We start from the raw sequence: 7715 nt of genomic DNA on the forward strand, positions 1-7715 counted from the left end.
AAAAATAACTAAGAAACCTTTATTCGGATGTAAAATATTACAAGTAGGTTAATATAGATTTCACAACATTAAACAACGAAAAGTTGTGTACCTGGGCGACGTATTGCGCCATGACCGCAACCACCTGTTTCAATTAATTATAATGGGTTAAATCTGGGGTAAATGGCGTGTCCAGAAGAAAAAATCATGGCTTCGCAACGTTAGGGTGGGGCCGGGTATTGCGACTGCGCAAGAGTTGCTACATCTGGCACAGGACAAGACATGCTTCAAAAGACTGACGGCCAAACTCCAGTAATGGAGAGGCACTAAAAGAAGAAGAATGTAGATTTCAGATTTAAATTTGATAATCCCTAAATTACGACGTATTTACTAGTTTAAAGTTATTGTTATTTTTATTTAATTTAATTTTCCTCGCAATCGAGTTGCCAACGCGGCAAACACTCCGAGCGGACATTCTGTATCTAAAAAGTTGAATGGGTCCGCCAAGCGTCCACGAATATTATTATTATGCACGGTCTATTTTCCTATTCATTGATGTTATTAAATTGAATGAAACAAGTGAACGTCAAGGCTATTAAACTTCTTGACACCATGGGCCATGAAGATTGAAAAAGATAAAACCATTCGAATCAGTGTAAGTGCACGTGACTATGTGCTAAACAGTGGTAAGTGGAAAAAATAGTACACAAGAACAGTCTTCCCCTTAGTAGAGAATGTAAGTACTGTTGGACACTTTCTATTGTTAAATATATTTTTTAGTAAATTAGGTTGGTTTTAAATTACTTATCAAAAGTCAATAGTTAAGTTTGTTGTCTCTCTTCAGAAACAATTTATAAAATTGAATGAATTAAGGAAGGAAAAGCTAAACGAAAATCTATCTATCAATTCATTCAGATGTATTGTTCATTCGTTAAAACAGACTCATGTTTGGTCCCTTAATGTTTCTATTGCAAGTTTGTATGTTCAGGACTTAGTAAACTGTGGAATACATTTTCTGTCTACACCCAATGTGTTTAAATTATTGCACAAAGTAAGTTGTGGTAAACTGCGGGAGGAGTTCGCCGACTCTCGGTCTGCAAAGCGACGTTATCTGATTATTTTCGTTTCGCGGTCGCGTCTAATTTATGTAGATTGCGCTCTAAATAGAATCTTGTTTGCCGGAATGGGATATTAACTAAGTTATCTCTGTGAATGGAACTTGGAAATGGCATGTTTGCCAGCCGCTATCCCGGCCCGTTAAAGGGCTAAAGAACGTAATATGAAAGGAAAACATCATTTTATTACGCTTGGGTAATTGCAAGTATAATTTAAAGCAAGGAATTCGGAGTTCAGAGGAAGATATTAAACCATTACAAAAGTGTATTTGCTCGTATGATTTATGGATATAATTTCTATATTATTCGTGCATAATTCCTTTTTTGAATTTTCTATTAGTAAATAGAAAGTGTAGTAGTATAGTATTTTTAATTGTAAAATTGTAACACTATGATAACCAAGAGGCCATAAAAGAAACAGAGGTAGACAATTCAAAAGGCGGGCCGATGAAATCATAGAAATGGCTGGAAAGACTAAGACCTGGACGAGATTGGTACACAATAAGGAAAAATAAAGAACAATGGGGGAGGCTTTTGCCCGTAGGCACACAGAATCGGGTTTCGTAGATTAAAAAAAAATAACTATAATATATATAAATCTTCAATTAATTAAGCATTTCTATTTGCACGCTATGACCACAACGACCCATATTTATTGGTTTTTCCAAAATAGACTTTTAGGTAAGACCGTAAATATTGCTATTTTGAGAAAGGATATATCCATCCATTCCATAGATCACTCCACATTTCTATAGAAACAGATTAATCAACCGAGAAAAGGAAAAGCTTTTGTATAAAAAAATATTTATAACTGCGGGAATATTAAAGATTGGTACGCACTATTAAGATACTTATTCCTTGCGATTAGGTCTAATGGAAAAATCCATTAGGGTTATGTGTGCCGTCAGCATGTCGCGTGTTCCCGACGAGTACAGAATGTATAATATTACTTAACTAACATCCTTTGACCGAAATAGTTTTATTTGAAGGTCACAAGAATTCCTTTTAAGACCCTTCTTGTAATGACAAGAAAATATTTACGCACGGCCGACTTACAGCTGTTATCATCTTGTTACAAAAAATACTGGTAATAGAATTCTTGTTTGGCAAATGTTTTAATACAATTTACGGGAAAACGTTTTTTGGTAGTTCTTATAATTTGACATTTTTAAAACCTGTAGGTGAGAATACTAACGAGATTCCTTCTGTTGGATTGTGACTGGTCTACGTGAACTCTAGTCCAACACGCGATATGATACTTTAAGTTACTACTTACTACGTCTGTTAGTCCAATGGAAATCAAAGGCTCGATTTCGTCTTTCGTTTTCCATTCTCACCACTCTCCTTGCTGATTTGAAGCGATTGCGATACGACCAAAGGATATAAATGAATGATACACTAATGTAAATAATAGAGAAAACATGGTTAACTTCAGTAGCAATTTCAGTGATCGCCTTAGTAATTAGTATTATTTATTGATTGATTTTTTCAAACAATCTATCTATTATAAAATTGACAATTTCAGTAAACATAAATAATACACAAAAAATATTACTCTTCCTAAATTGAAAAAAAATGAACTAATTTTAGTAATTACTGTTCATTGATTTTATTATATTATGATATTTATTTTGTTTAGTTTATTGCAAGTTTCTGTTACTTTTAGGTCTATGTTACCACGAGTTACCTAAATGTGATCATTAAAATAAATCCTTTCCGAATATTCTAATACAGTAAGTTTCAGATAAGTAATCTAAAAGTAACATACCCTTTTACATCTTTTTGGGAAAATATTTTTCCCTAAGTGGCTCAGAAATTACCTTGTTAGAGTTATTTCTTTTCCAATTAATATAAAATAGCTTTGTAGGCAAACGACAAACAGGTTAAAACAAAATAAACCAAATACCATAACATTAAGGTTCTTTTTCAATTGTTTCAAGTGCAGCAAACCTCGCAGTGATGTAATAAAATAATTATATAAAGTTGTGTGCTTTTGAAGTATAAAGTGTTCCGTTGAAGCGTTTCTATTACATTGTTTCTCGTTATGAGTCAGCATCGTGGAAAGTTATATTTTTCTGTTTCACCGCACAGTATTTGTTTGGTTAAATTTACGGAATTATGCGCTGAAAACCTTTTCAATTTTGAAGTTTAAAACGTCTCTTGTGGCTTGTATTTATGCAACTAATTTCGCAAGTAAAACTTCAACTTTATGATTTATAAATTGCTAATTACATTTCACAGTGTTGACCTAGTAGCTTCAGCGTGCGACTCACATCCGTGAGGTCGTAGGTTCGATCCCCACTGTCTTTCTATGTGCGCATTTAACATTCGCTCGAACGAGGAAGGAAGACATCGTTAGAAAACCGGCTTGCCTTAGACTCAAATAGTCGACGGTGTGTGTTAGGCACAGGAGGCTGATCACGCACTTGCCTATTAGATTGACAAATATTCATGAAACAAATACAGAAATCTGAGGCCCAAACCTAAAAGGGCTGTAGCGCCACTGACCCATTTTATTTATTAATTATATATCCCTCGTATGTCGAAATAATTTTAAATCAACTGTCTAGTCTAGTGAGTTGTTCTGTAGATGACGAATTCAAATTGCCCTTATGGTTGAAATACATGAAAACGCCATGTGATTTCCTAAGAAGAATGTTTCATTTTTAAATTAAACGAAATTCTTTGGGTTTGTAAATTAAAAACCTCGAATGAAAATGTAAAGGCTGTGCATTTGATCTTGCGATATCCGGTCACATCCGACATCCGTCCAATCAAACCTCGAAATTAGACAGTGACTTGTAAACATTCATACAAACCAGATAATTTAATTTGCAGTGTTTAACTGATTCTGTCTCTTCTCGTCACAATACACAACACTATTTGACAGAAAGAGACAAAAGAGAACTTTAATTAAAGGAGTGCAAGTAGACATAATTACACGTATTGAAGTGCATGAGCATACTTTTATTCAATATGAATAATGAATTAAATAAAGTGAAAATTAAGAGATGAACGTAAGAAGTTTTTATTTTTAAATAGTAATAATATTTCTTAGTAGTTTAAGGTTGTATGTAAGTTAATCTTTGGGTTATTGTTTTTCTTTTGTTGTATAAATAAGATAGTGTACAAATAATTTCAAATTAAAATCACAATAATTTGTTCAATTGTTTCGTTAGTATTTTATTCTCACTATACTATGAGTTTGTTATTTTTAAATGTCAATAAATCAAGTTAAACATGGCGTTCAACGATAGGAATAGCGTCAATGTTTTCAGGCCCAAAAACTTTTTTGATAAAAAAATTACCTTGATTAAAAGGAGTGGCGGAGAGTTGCTTGCCAGTTCTACGTCCTTGATTTAAGAACTGGTTAGAAATGTTAATTAAGACCTTCCAATGATTTTTAATATTACCATAAGTGTTTTAATATTACCGTAGTTTCCAATATGATTAAATAATATTATTTTATATTGATTTGAGTTAGATTGTTAGTATATATACATTCAGATTTTACGCAGTCACTATAAAATATATAACGTGGAAAAATAGTATGAACCATATATTTATATCTATTATATACCAACATTATTCAGCCAAAAGTATTCCATAGCTATACTTTAAAAAGTTCCCAAGAGGTTGTCGAGATTTAAGTATAAGTTTAACCTCAAAAACTTGGTTAAATTCGAGCAAAGTTCAATTCCCGGAAGAGAACATTTGTTTCAAACAGATATTAATAATAATTGCTCTTAAAACTTTGATACTCATTATATAATTTGGATAACACACACTAACTCCTTAGATATTATTATATGTAATGCCTCCCTTGATTTCATTTTAATTATTTGATTTATCGTAAAGAAACCGGATAATTCTAAGAACCATTTCATGCTCTGATATTAAAACGATAACTTTTTTTTCATTTCGGTTGACTGAAACCTTAGATTTCTGTTGATTAGACACAGACGTAATTCAATATTTTCTATCACCGTGCGAGCAAATATCAATTGGGCTTTGACCGCACGTTGTCATAGTTGAGGGGGTCTTATTTTTTCCCCCACGCAAAAAAAATTGCCTTCGCCTCCTGTGGGGTGACTGCCTTGAGGCGGTAGGTGTTTTTTTACCCTACCCCCGGGCGAGGTTTATCCCGGTCCGTGGAACTAGATTCAAAGGAGAGGAATGTTTATTCATAATAACAGGTTTTTACTTATTGAAACTTAATTCTAATGCTTAATTTTCATTAATATCAAATTTATTGCGTCAAATATTTACAGAAATTACATTACTCAATATTAATTTACATTTCTTATATAAGTTCCAACAATCCATATAACAATAATCCTTTACAATAATAATGAAATTTTTAATATTTTATTGGCCTTGCTGCTGTGGTTATGCCACTAAAATCCCACGGCACCACCAGCAACCGTAGGTTAAGATTCTGAGACGAAACTTCCTATAAGTATGTCTCTCTATATAGCTAAAGACAAACACTTAATTTAATATAAATTTCAACTTCTTTCAATAATCAGAAATCTTTCAATTCACCTGTTAACGACTTGTGCTTTTGAACTTCTCAATGAATTGACAAAATAAAACTGAGCTTACAGCAATAAGTTTTTTTAGATTTTATTTACACTTTCAAGGGTATAGGGGTTGATGTGGTGCAGGGCTGATGCGCGCCAGGCGATAGTTACTTTGCATGCTATGACGCATCACTATAAGAATTTCTAGCCATACAGACTTTACTCGGAAGGTTTACAAGCTCTCCTATTAATAACCTGACAATTTAAAAATTCACGGACAAACGTGACTCATAATTCGAGCAGTGTCAAAAGTCAAATTTCATTTATTCATGACGTAGGTAACACAATGTACACTTATGAACGTCAAAAAAGAAATATACATTAAATGATTCTAATTTTACGTTTACTGCCAGTTCTCAAATCAAGGGCGTAGAACGGAAGAGGAGAACTGGCAATAAACTCTTTGCCACTCTTTTTAATCGCCAAGTCTTTTGTTTTACACAACGTTTGTAAGGAGCTGCAACCATCACACCATGTTCCACATGACATCCATAGTAAAAAATAATAATAAAATAAATTAAAAACAAAGATTTGTCCTCTATCAGCAGAGGCATGGTGAAATAGGAGCACGCACTTACATTCTCGTGGGAACAACACGCAAATACATAGTCGAAACAACTAATATCACCGCATGTGAATTCAAGTACGACCAGTCACCACAAATAGCACCCGTTCACGAGTATGACGCATGGCCAGCCATCGGCCCCCTCGCTATATTTTAGGGAGAGAGAGTCACCTCTGTACCTTCTTTTTTTATAGCTGCTAGTTTAGTGTTAAATTTTGTGCTGTCATGTTTTGTCTTGTTTTACTTTGTATTGTATCTATTATTAGTGAAACTTTTTTGTGGATATGTCCAATGTGTCTATTTATTTTATGTTTTTCATTTATTTTATTTTTTCTGTATAGAGATGTATCTGTTTAGTTTCCTGAATAAATAAATAAACCTAAAATGACGTAATTTGTTTGAAACATTTTTACGTAGGGTTTATTTTTTAAGTAGCGGGTAGAGATGAGATCACCAACTTGAGACACGCTTACACGGCAATTATAAACAAGCCTTAATAAATTAATTTCGTCTACTCTTCGTGACTGGCGTTATAATGGCTTGTAAACGATCTTACTTTGTTGTGTAACTTCTCATTATAATTTAATTGTTTTGTAAGACACCTATATAGTCGCGTGTTTATCATTTAGGTTATTATGATTTTGTATTCGTAACATGAATAAAATACGAAATAATATTTGAGACATAATTCAATAGCTATCTTCAAACTTTGTATTTGTAATAAGACCGTTGCTCTCGTAGCTAATAAAATCCTTCTAGTTTTTTAATACGAGAACGAGTTGAATATTTAAATATTAAATACAGTCACGCCACTTCTCTTTTTTTATTAAACACTATTTTCATCATCAGACCAGTAGATAGCTTTGCGTGTAACCCTAATAAAACTATAGTAAAATCAATATGTACCAGACGTCTATTTAAAATTTTATAACCGAAGGAAACCAAATTATTATCATCGCAATTATATATTGAATTTCGGGCATTAAAACAAGATCTTAAATCCAACCTTAACTTGAGTATAAAAAGAACAGTCATGGACATATGCATGCTTACTTCCATGTCTATCATATGAATGCCAAACGTGGATTTTTAGTAAGAGGAGTTCGGAGTGCCAAAGGGCTATGGAGCGGTCTATTCTTCGGTTTAAATTTAAAGACAAAGTTAATAACGGTGTAATACAAAGTCTTACAAACATAGACGTCGTAACACATTCAAAAAGTTAAAGTCCTGAAGAAACCTGGGAAGATGGAATAAAAAGGATAGCGGGAAAGGATTGTAAAATGTTGGCAAGGATGAGAGACAAGAGTCGAAGTTCGTGTACTAATGTTAAGGATTTAAACTAATCGTAAAAGTAGTACTCTAATAAAGGTTTTTTAAATTTATATATTAAGTATTAAGCTTTAAAGCTATGCTGAGAAATGACGATAGCTAAAATACTTTTGCAATATGCCTTTTGGCACGAATCGAAAGCAC

The sequence above is a fragment of the Pieris napi genome, chromosome 19 (genome assembly GCF_905475465.1).
Source record: "Pieris napi chromosome 19, ilPieNapi1.2, whole genome shotgun sequence".
NCBI lineage: Eukaryota > Metazoa > Arthropoda > Insecta > Lepidoptera > Pieridae > Pieris > Pieris napi.